Genomic DNA, 12,934 nt, shown 5'->3' with positions numbered 1-12,934 from the left:
TGAGAAATTAGTGCATATTTCATACATAAATACATATTTTAGAGCTTTTGAATTTATAATTTTAGTTTTTTTTAATTATTTTATCGAAATATAACTAAGTTAGGAAGGAAGATAGTTTAGATGCACTTGCATTTTAATGCCATCTCCGAGCTGTGGATTTATCAGTGAAAAAAGGGAAGTCAACTCGGGCACTATTATTTAAAGTTTGCCCAAGTGGACGTTGAGTGGTAGTTTTCCGCATATAAACAAAATACTGACAGATACATATACGGAAAAATTTAATGCCAGAGCATAATATTGAAAAAAATAATGTAATTTTTTTTCGGGCAAAAAACAGAAAATAGTATTTAGGAATAGTTAAGTGTATCGTTTTTGTTTTATAAGTTATGTTTGGTTTACATTGCATTTATTATTCAATTATTTGTAGGTACTTGTGAAAAACTATTTTGAAAATTGTAATTGATTAACTTTATATTCTTTGTTTGTGTTTTTTGTTCTGATATCGAATTATGTTGAAAATTATTAACTAGTTATTCGATTGTTTGTCAGTAATATTGGTTAAAGTGGGTATTTACAATTTTTTCCCACAAAAATGTCAATTTTTAACTGCATATTTCTTCGGTTTTAGTGCATATTTTATTGATTTTAAGTGCATATGTGCATGCATATAATCATATTTTTTGTTGCATACAAATCCGGACCCTAGTAATAAGCTCTTGCTAAGAGATGTGAGACATCTCGAAATGGACCGGAACGCACTAGCGCAGCACCGGTTTGAAAAATCCTCGAGACGATCGCACCGTCTCGTGGAAAAATTAAAATTGGGCCTCCGGTTCTGAAATTATTATGATAATCATTATAATAATTTATATTTCTTTTAATAAAGTTTAATAAGAAGCTTTACATGTCGTAAACACGTCTTATTTTTACAAACAACAATAAGATTTTGTATTGTTTTGTTACACAGTTCTTAGGCAATCTTAATATAACATAAATTCTGGATAATGAGAGTTTTGTACCATTCCATATGATTTCGGTTTAGTATATCAGGATCCGCCTATTTTATTATATAATTAATTAAATGATCGTAAATAATATGGACATAGTTATGCAGAAAGTAGCCAGTCCACAAAAAATAAAAAATAAATGAGATATGATATAGATCAGATGCGAGAAGGTTTTCTCTACGTTCTGCTGAAAATATCCAAGCCGCAAAAAAAATATTCTTGAAATAAAATACTATTTACAATTTGACATTTTACATACATTTTTAATAATCATGTTGTTACTAAAGTGCCATTATCTCAGCTCGGCATTATTTTGGACTGGCTACATTCTGCATAACTACGTTCATATATTATTTACTAGTAGGTACAAGACAATGATTTGGGTTTCCCCATCTCCACCTTCCGTGTACTGCCCCCATGAGCAAAAACACAGCTAATGGCAAAAAATGAAAAATTAAAGTAAGTATGAGGTGACATACTAAAAAAAATTCTGAACATAATTACATAACAAAATAAACAGAAAATCATTTATTTTAATATACAAATCATCATAATGTGTTACTTTTGCAAAAATGTTAGGCTTTTCGAAGCAACAAAACAGTAAATAATGATTCATAAGCAAAACCACAGCACATCTATCGATTTGCTGTGTTTTTTGCTTAAAAACGCTGGCTTACTGTTTTTTTGTTTATGATTCTAGAATTTTTACATAAACGTAATACCGCATGTAACTGGTAATAGCGAGAAAACCTCAAATTAATCATTCACTAATTTCATATCACTCTACATTTTTAACGATATTTTAAGATTCAAAGGTGATTAAGTTCGAAATTAGACTAGAAATCGTGAACAAAAGATTCTCAACCTTGTTTTGGAGAGTATGCAATTGGATAAACTTGATCAAAATGCTGCAAAATCCAATGAAATTTTAATGGCAAGTAAAATTTAATGACTCGTTAATTACTTTTTAATTACCACATTTAAATCGCATGGTAATTATATCTAATGGCCAACTACTGAAAACGCGCCAGTTCCGTTGTTAGCACTAAATTAGTTTAACATTTGATATTTAAAAATAATGCAAACGGAAATTCCTCAATATTCCTTTTTTCCAATGCAAGCTGCATGGCTGCTTCTAAGTTTACATCTGTCAACTGGCTTCGATATTCATTTTTTATGAAGTGCATTACACTGAATAATCTTTCACAGTATACAGTAGTAGGAAAAATTGACAATATTAACTCATTTAGTGCTAACACTGCGACTGGCCATTAGATATAATTAACGTGATATTTAAATGTGGTAATTACATATTAATTAACAGGTCAGCAGTGATTGTGTTAATAAAGCAATTGTTGCCAACTCAATAAATTGACTCTATTTTCAGAAACGATCTATTTCACATATGATCTCATCAGAAAAACACATTAAGGATCATTTTTGAGGGTGGAAAGAAATTTAAGACAAGTCATGTGTATTCAACCAATTTTATAAATACCAAAAAACCACTGATATAGACCTTACCTGAAGGACAAGTATTGTCATTCCAATATTATTTAATAAATAAAATAACATTACATTAAAAAATTAGTATTTCATTTTTCAAAAATATCCATTACAATTTAAATTATAAGCAAAAAAACATATTTACTGTTTTTTTCCTTATGAAACTGACATTATTCCATTCAAAATCATAAATAAAAAGACAATAGTGAAGTTTTATAATCAATATTTTTGTAATTTTGCAATTTTTATGAAATCAAAATATCAATTTTTAAATAATCTATTATAAACCGAAACATTTATTAAAATTGATTAACTTTTAATGAAGCAGCAATGAAAAACATGATAACCGCTCTTTTCTCAAAATTGACTTTTTCCCATTAGCTGTGTTTTTGCTTATGGGGGCAGTATATGCAGCCGCGGTTTGTGCACGGCCGCCTTCCACGACGCTATAAACGTGTCAGAATGAAAAGATTTTTGTGCCACACTTCCTTGTCCCGAAACGATGCTATAGGGGACTGATGTAGCAACCATGCACCTTAGTGCAGTAACGTCCTGCAGGGGTAGAATTATCATGCACTGCTTTTATGCGGCAGATAAAGGAAAGAAAAATAATTAGATCATTTTTGACAGCATATTTCGTGTGAATTAGTTTTTTCACCTGTGGTGCTAAAAAAAACGTTGCACATCCAAATCTTTAGTAGTAGTGCATATCAGTGATGTCTAAAGACTGTTATTGCATTTATCCGTCTATGCATTGGTATATAACAAAAAAACCTGCATATTTTAATATTTTTTGAAAAATTATCGAGCGCTCCGGTTCATAAACTTTTTAAAAGCAACATAGTCCACCGATCAAACGAATTTTACAAAAAATGTCCAATTCTCTTCTGAAAATTGGCAATGAAAGATATAAATCCGATTACTTACATATTATATTCTACCAAATGAACGAAATATTGTTTTATGACATTTTACACAAATGTCAACCAACCTATTTTAAACCACGAATGGCTTAAAAAACAAAAAAATCACCAATCAATGTTAACTTAAATAAAATCAAGAGATTATGAGAGTTGCAGCACGTTGATTGTACTCCTTATTTCCATGAATCTAACTGCACAAACTAACACTCAAGGTTGGTAGCCCTATTAGGTATACCTATAGCTGAATAATTTGTATCCACTGAATAATATGGACAATGCACGATGGAATTCATTTATTATGAAAGCATTGCATACATATTATGTAATTGTGTAATCGTTTTATTATGACGGGCGCATCCTGAGGCGTTTGTTCCAGAATTGCACTAAACTTTCAACAAGCGGATTTCAATTTTGTATTGACTTCACCATGAAAATAAATAAATCATCAGTAGATGAATATTTTTCTGTCAACGACAATTTTATTATTGTATTCTGCAATGGAATGTAATGCAATCAAGTGAAATGATAATCATAACCTACAAAATCATTAAATTGTAAAACAATACATTTCTAAAATAAACTTTAATACAATAAGTAGGTACCTATTGTACAAGAAAGATTGCAAAATAGAATAATAGACAATAATTATACACATACGTCAAAGAAAAACACAGGCAAAGCTCTGTATAAAATTTCATTAATATATGACATATAATAATACCATTAGGTACATATACTCAATTTGATTAGGGTTCGTTCCAAGTATACCAAAACATTGCCCTTCTCACCATCCCTTGCTATAATCATTGTTAAATTATGAAGTATTTTGTGAAAATTCTTTACATCAAGTTGAAAATTAATTCGTTAAGGTCAATGTTAAGTTGTTGTATAATTAAAAAAAACACTTAAACACATAAATAAATCGACCAATATTGATACTTTAACAGACTGTCAATAGGTACCTACCTACCTACTATACAGCCATACGTATATTTTCTGGTAACACATTAATCTGTTTAAATATTATTCAAATGGACGTTTCCTGGTGATTATAATACGAAAATACCTATTACGTAGATATCTACACACAATATGATTCTGTAGAAGCCTCTCATTGGGTATTATTTATATTATAACGAAGGAAAAAGTTGATCTTTATTTTTTAAATATTCGACACAGTTGGCGTCACACCTTTATATTGGTAAGTATTATTAAGTTACTTAGCATACTGTTGTATATGAAATTTTACATTAAGTATTTCTAGGCAGGGGTAATTTTTAAATAAAAACTCGCTGACAGAAGACCAGACAAAAGAATATGGCGCTCAAAAAAAAAAAATATATATATATTATATACATACATAATATATAGGTATTGAAATCAATTATCGTCTAATTTGAATGATGTTCAGTTTAGACATGTAATTATTTTATGGTGCGGAAAACTAATTCGAAATTAAGCTTGATTCTTTGCAATTGGAAGCCGATATGATTCCAAGGTAGTAGTCAAAAAACAATTATTTATAAGTCTCATTGATTTTTTATGAAGAATTTTACGAATTTTTATGAAGACCTAGGTACCTATATGTTTTAAGTATGGGAACAACTACGAATAATACAATATTATTTGAGAGTAAATTTTGTAAAAGGGAAATATTTCTTCTGTGGCTGTAGCAAAATTCTTATGTCTACAAGCTACAAACGACGATAGACATATTATATTATGCATTTAAATATTTTTATTGCATTTATCCGATTTCAATAGTCAAGAATAAATAATAAATTAATATATTAGGTAATTAATTAACAACCTCATATTTAGAACCTAGATTTTATTTTATTGTTTTTGATCAAATTAATAAGTATCTTGCAATATGTATGTATGTATCTTTAAAAAGGGATCTTACGCAAAATAGTTCCATCATGTAGTATTTATTGCCTTTGAGATTTTGTGTTGTGCGCTCAAGATACTGTTGAAGGACAAAAATTGTCACGTGAGAATGCGGCATTAACTTTTAAAGATTCCAGAGACAATAATTAGACCGAAAATCCCTCTATTCTGAATGAAATAAATGGGATAGACTGGCTCTCTCCGAAGAACTTTGTTTTTTTTGTCACAAAGCCAGAAGAGGAAACAGTAAAATGGAAAGGCCGAGAATATCGAAGGTCGATGAGAAATAGCGAAGTTCCCTGCGTGCTGGTACAATACTCTGACTAAGTAAACAACTCTATGGATCGCTGATTATTGATAGGTTGAAGGATCTTGAAGGAGTCCTTAACTCAACAGTGAGGGACAGAAAATAAAAAATAGTTAATTATCAGTAATTTATTTACACTACTATTATAGGTCCTCCACGATGAGTAGTAGACTGTCCTACATCCTTGCTACATCTGCCCTTATGGTGATGATCGTTACGGGTCATTCGAGCGTCAGTACTCTTTTCGAACGGTCGATGTTTACACGGGCAACACATGACTGCAAGTATTTATATTTATATATACCTACCAGCATCCAATGAATTGATCACCCGTTGTAGCTGAAACTGGCTTCTGACGGCCAAATAACTAAGGATTGGCGGCAATTTAACAAAAATTATGATTATATTACAATTTGTATTTCTGTATATATTCAATAAGGTTTAAGATATGTACAATATAATAGATTGCGTACTTAGACAAAATGTTCTGTAAGTGAGTTGTTTGTGCGAAAGCCACACTTTAATAATTTTTAAATGTGGAATTTATGTTTAAGTTTATGTCTCGTAATTCGGTAAAATATGAAAAATCACTTATAAGCCATAGTGAAAAAACGCGATGGCAGAAAATGTTGGAGGTTTTCCTTGAGATGAGAGTTCCGATACACCTCGTATCCATCATGAAAAGTCTTATAACCACAGATCTGCCATAATATTAAGATGCATAATGTAAAATCCGAAAAATTCCAAGTTTAAATAGGAGTTCGCCAAGAATGTATTCTTTCCCCAAATATCTTCAATCTGTATGATCAACATTTTATAAAGAAAGCACTTGAGAATTTGACAAGCGGCGTCGGAAATGAAAAACTCTAAAATGTCAGATAATATACAAACGACACTTTGCCAACTGCGAAATCACGTCGAATCTCGCCGAATTTTGTTCACATTTTTAGCTGTTTTGGCGATATTTTTTTTTACAGAGAAATTGAAAATTTGACAATTTCTCGAGAAATGAGAATTCTCGAGATTTCCATTTTCTGATTATTTCTCGAGACGACATTTCTCGATCACAATCTTAGCCAAAACAAAATTATTGATGGTAATAGATTGTAATATTAGGTACTATGCCGCGATCCAATCTGCAACTGAAAAAAATAGAGATTGTCAGCGAATAATATATTTTTGTGTCGAATCGACTTAAGACGAAAACTTATGTCAAAGGGAATATGTATATATAGCAATGACAAACCATGCTATGTCGAGACCAACAAAGAGCAAACATAATATTACCAAAACGACTTAAGAGCGGCTAGTAAGATCTAGAGAGTCGAGACTATTGTAATTTCATAATCATAATAAGTCTCTCCTGGGTAATGACGGTCTGCACTGCATAATTAAATTGAAATAAGTTGCCCAAAATGTATTATTTTTACTATATTGTATTGAAAATGTTCGCTTTGTTTGTTATGAAGGTTCTCCCGTACAGCGATTGTGTGGTTCTCGATACTTTGAAATAGAAAAGTTTGCAGTAATAAAAATGTCTACCCGAAAAGGTGTGTAATTTAATATAGTTTATGTATCCATGTCATATATTATTTATAGTTTTATTTATGAAGAAACTAGCTGGAAAGTCCATGCCTACGTGCAAAAACCATCAAATTTTAGGTAATTAAATACTTTTTAAAAGTGATGGATTAATTGTTTTCAACGCCTGTTTGATTAAGACCAATGATGATTTACCCAACCCATTGAAACATTGATTTGAATCCAACAGAAAACGCAAACTTACACTGATAGCAAGATTTTTAAAGACAATATTTGCGTATCAAAAACTAGTGATAATCAGCGTTTGAAATTTTGCAAACCGAAGAGCTCAATCATTTTCCGAAAATATTAACATATTTGTCTAATTTTATGTATATTTTATAAAAAATAGTGTGTTGGGTTTTTTGTTATTTATGACCTACATAGATCAGACGGTCTTCCACAAGACGAAGCGATAATCTCGGGATTTTATGAACTGGAGCTAGGCTCCGGTGCGTTCCGAACCATTTCGAGCTCTACTGATAATTTAATACAAATTCCACTCCATGAATCTCGCCTTCACCATAGTATTAAGGATCAAAAAATGTTTACCAAACATCAGTGTAGTATTTACAGATTATGTGAATGTGAATAGGCGCATTTTTTGTTTATCTCCCATGTCCATAAGGGTACCTCTGTGGACAAATTTGAAAATTAATTTAATATATTTTATTGATTTTCATTTTAAATAATCAACATTTAGTTACCTATCTAAAAACACTGAAAAGAATTTTTATTTTTAAAACTTTGAAATTTAAAAAAATATACGAGTAAAATGTCTGCACAATTAATTGCATTGTAAGTATTGAGGGGGTAGTCTAATGAGCGTAATTATTATTACTCTCAGTATCTGTGACATACCTATCATCAAATTTTTTTGAGATTCGGAAAGACCCTCTATACTAGTGGTTTCCAAACTTTATATTACTACGCCTCCCTTTTAAAAAAATCTAATCTTGGCGTCTCCCTCCCCCCATTAAAATATAGTCAAAAATGTACTAATAATACAAAAATGAAAAAATTATATAAAAATAAACAAGGTTTTACTACTATCATTATATTCATTTTTAAATTAATTTGTTTTTCATGCGATGAATGTGCTTGTTTATAAGCACAATCAATTTTAATACGAGTAGTTAGTAGTATATCTAAATTCATCATGGTTCATTTACAAATGGATTCTATCATGGGCCCTACATCCTGAAGTGGGCCCCCAGGCCAGGATCTTTGGCAGGCCCACCTACCTATCGCTGAGGTTAAGGGCAGTGTGGCAATTATACACGGGAGTTATCATTTAAGTACATATATCAATCATCATATAGGTATCACATCAAATTGCAACGCACAACCACATATTTAAAACATTTAATAGCCCCGAAACTTTTTTTTACTATTAATAAAATTATGTGAAAAGTATATTAGCAAACTAACCAAGAACTCAGTAAATAGATTTTTTTTTGCTCCAAAATATCTGGCGCAGAAATCATTTAAAATGGAAATATGGCGAACTTATTTTTTTGTAATTTTGATTTCCAAAGCTCCAATTTTTTATGAATGCTTTCACTTTGTCTTTTTAAATCAGTGAATGCATTAATGGTCTTTGCATTGATTTATTCACTCATTTTTTTTATTTCAACCTAATACACAAGTTTAACAACAAAACTATCGTTCTTAATTTGCAAACTGCAAACCTGTGGCTACATTAATTGTGTAAAACTGTTCGCGCCTCCCTTTGCAACACTCCGCGCCAGCCAGTTTGGAAATCGCTGCTCTATACACTATATAGTTAAGCTGCGGCATGAAACTGTGATTCTTTATCACAATGCTAGTTATTACTTATACTTTGAATCAATGATAACATCATTGCTTTGAATACAATCCGCCATACGGCAAGCGGTTTGTAAAAAAATATGATTATTTTGTATTCAAAATAAGGGTAATATTCTAACTTTAAATGACGAAATGTAACGTTTTCAGTTGGGAATTTAGACATCAATTTGGAGTCTTTAATTTGGTGCAAGTACCTACCTACCTAAATAATTTTCTATTTTTGATTCCGTTGTATGTGTCCCCGAAGTCTAGTAAGTACATATAACTTACTTTAGTTTAAATATAGAGATATAAACTTACCTATGTCGGTAGACTATTGGACATTATATAAAAATACGTATTCTTTTTAGACATCTTTTAAATTCTCAAATTCAATCAACGAATTACTGAAGTCTCTAATGTACCTATAAAAGAAATCTTGGCACAACCATCTTTATTCATGGATCCAAAACTAGTCAAGGGGACGACATTACAAATATACTTACTACTGCTTTAATCAAGCAAGGCGATGCTAATGTGTTCGTATTGGAAACAGGAGAGATTCTGAATGAGAAATACGACTCCGCCACCAAAAATGTTGAAATACTTGGAAGAATGCTGAGAGAAAGGCTTTACAAATATGTATGAGGTAAAATAGTGTACAGATATAATATTTCATAATATAAAGACGTAATCTAGGTAAGTAAGGTTATCTCTTAATATTAAGTTAACAAAATAGTTTAGAACTCGATGCAGAAGCATACTTAGAGGCGTAAGTCCCTAAGATAAGCATCCGTCTTTAAGAGACCGAAAACGATATCTAGGATTGCATGGCCGACTGTATCCATAGATAATGTGCGTCCCGTAGTAGGTATTATTAAGCAACTATGGATAGTGTTCATTGCCAAGTGCGGGTTAATAATTAATCAAGATGGTTCTGCATCGCGTTCTTAGACTATAGGTACCTAGGTACTTCTAAGAGATTCTTAAGTTTTTTTGTATTACAATACTTGATGGTAAATCTGTAGTTAAGTTAGTTAGCATATAAAAATTAATAATATAACTTGTGCCTAGGTAACATTGAAACATAGTGACAAACAAAATGGCGGCTTATTTTACAGTACGTTTTGTGATTGTACCTACATCTAAAATAAGTTTGTTTATCTCAGTGCAGCCCTTGCAAATAGATTAATAATAATAAATAAATCAGATTATAAAAGATCACACTAAAAATTAATCTGTAATATAATATGTCTTTCAGATTATTCAATCATTCGTTTTATTAACCTATTTTCCAGCACTACTTTCATATATGTAGGTACCTACCGTCTATAAAAAATGGGTTTATTCAATGTCTTTGGGTACAGATCTCAGGGCGATCGGACCAACTAGATCTAATCTGGTCTCGCTCTCTAGGAGACTTCGAGCCCCAGATGACTTCGAAAAATAATAAAAGTAGAAATCATGAAACATCGACCTTATTATACAAGAACATCTTCGGCTTGTTCAGATAACAAACTACAATAGCTTATTGACATCATGGGAGATGCACTACAAAAAAGCGGCAATTTTATGCATTAATTATTTGTTTCTGAAGAAGTTATGGTTTTTTAATTTTATTTCCAGTAAAAGTGCAAATGAAATACACCGTATTTCCTCGATTATAAGACGCACCCTTATTTTTATTTACCAATAATAAAAAAATCTAAACATCATGTAAGCTTTATTACAACAGACAAAGTAGGCATATTATTGATATTTATATACTATCACCACCAGAGTCTGAAATTTAGTAATCAGTGATATGATGATTAATCGCAACCGCGGAATTGCACACCGATTGTAGGACGCCATCGATTATAAGACGCACCACTAATTCAGAGACACCAAAATAGGAAAAACATGCGTCTTCTAATAGAGGAAATACGGAAATATCTTCTTGTTTAGGTTTCTGTTTTAACAGTAAAATTAGTACCTATCTAGTCGCACTACAAAATACCTCTCCTCACCATTAACCGCTATTGGAGGATATAGGAATATAATATTAGCGCTCCGTTTTTAGGGGCCAAGCCTTGCACTAGTAGGACCGGCCTGTTTGGGTATAACTGTTATACCACAGATTATATCATTAATTATGTTGTCAAAGAAAATGGAGACATTTAAAAAACATAACTATCGTCTATTGAAACTTACTTTGTATACACGTGTCGTAGAAATAATATCTATCGGTATGTGCTGAAAGTACATATTCCTTGATTTTCAGAATAATATATCTAGTAAGCATACCACTCTGCATTAGATAGGTATAGGTATGACACACTTTTAAAAACAAATTGGAGTGGCGGAAGCCAAATATCAACAATACAACGATTGGGACTTCTTTTGAGAGCCAAATTTCTTAAACTTAAACTATATATGTAGGTACACTGCTTATTAACTCAATAAACTTTAATTAAAGTTTTAACTCTTAATGAAACTATATGTAGGTACACTGAACAGTATTCGATAGCATACTTAATAATGATCTTATGTATTGATAAAAATTAAATTGTAAGTTAGGTATCCATAAAATTAATTTACTCTTGATAAGGTTCATGCTTGAAAAAGATTATTCGCATGAATATGTAGAACCGGAAAGGGAAATAACAGCAAACGATAGTTATTTAGTCGATAGTCGATACGATACGAAACGATAGTCAGAAATACTATTTCATGTGTTAAAAATCACCATGTCTTCCTTCTCCAGGTCTTTCAAAGCATACTGCCATAATACCAATACGTCGATATCAGCGTAGAGACGTTCAAATTTAGAGCTCCATAATTGTATTTCAATGTTGCCAATGTCAACATTAAAGGGAGAAAAAAATGATTCTGTTACCGTAGCATTAACAGGTTTTTTTTAAACAAAGACTAACGTCGCTTTGCTGTTTCTGAAATCCCGTTCAGAAAAGCTTCCCTCATATTTAAAATTGTTGTTTTGAAATAGCAAAACGTCAATATCAGAATTATTTTTTTGGCGATGTTTCAGCAGGCTAAGAAAGCGAATCGAAAAGGGATATTTTTTTTTTGAATGAAATAACTTATTATTAACATCTAAAAAATTGTGTTTCCTTCCCCTGCAGTTTAAGATTAAGCTGATTTAGATAAGACGTAACATCTACCATGAAATAATTTTTTTGGATCAGCTGATCGTCCGTTATTTCTGGATAGTGAACACCCTTCTCAAGGATAAATGCTTTAATTTCTGTTTATAAGGAAGCGAAACGTTTTATAACGTTTCCTCTTGATAACCAATGTACCTTATTATTCAGCAGAAGATCTGCCTACTCACTCTCCATTTCCTCCAACTCCAACTAAAAAATCTTTAAATTGGCTCTGATTGAGAGCTTTAGCTATTTAATGGAGTTGATAATCTTAACCACAAGTTCCATAACTTTGCAAATTTCTTCTGGAAATGTCTGCTCACAAAGCGCTTCTTGAAAAATGATGCAATGGTAAACAAGTATCTCGTGATTATTTTTTTCTTTCAAAATAGTAACAAACCCTTTTCTTACGCCGGTCATACTTTTCGCCATCTGTTGAAATTGACACAATTTTATCGAGTGGAGTATGATGTTTTTCCATACACTCAATTACAGCATTTGCAATATCCTTTCCATGTGTTTGACCTTTGAGTGGTAATAATCGTAAAAGTTCTTCTTTAGGACCTGTAGATGAAATAAATCGTACAAATTTGTGCTGTATCATGTATGTCACAAGACTCGTCAACTGTCATTGATAAAGCTGAAACCAATTTAAGACCTTCGACTTGCTGGTTGGTTATATTCGAAGACATTTTGACTGTACTATATTGCACTGTTTTACTCCGTACGTGGTCATTTTTTGCAGAGCCACACTCAAGGGGCCAAAGG

The sequence above is a fragment of the Rhyacophila brunnea genome, unplaced genomic scaffold (assembly GCF_057557595.1).
Source record: "Rhyacophila brunnea isolate RB1 unplaced genomic scaffold, BYU_Rbru_1.0 scaffold_4, whole genome shotgun sequence".
Lineage (NCBI taxonomy): Eukaryota > Metazoa > Arthropoda > Insecta > Trichoptera > Rhyacophilidae > Rhyacophila > Rhyacophila brunnea.
Note: the sequence above shows the minus strand (reverse complement) of the source record.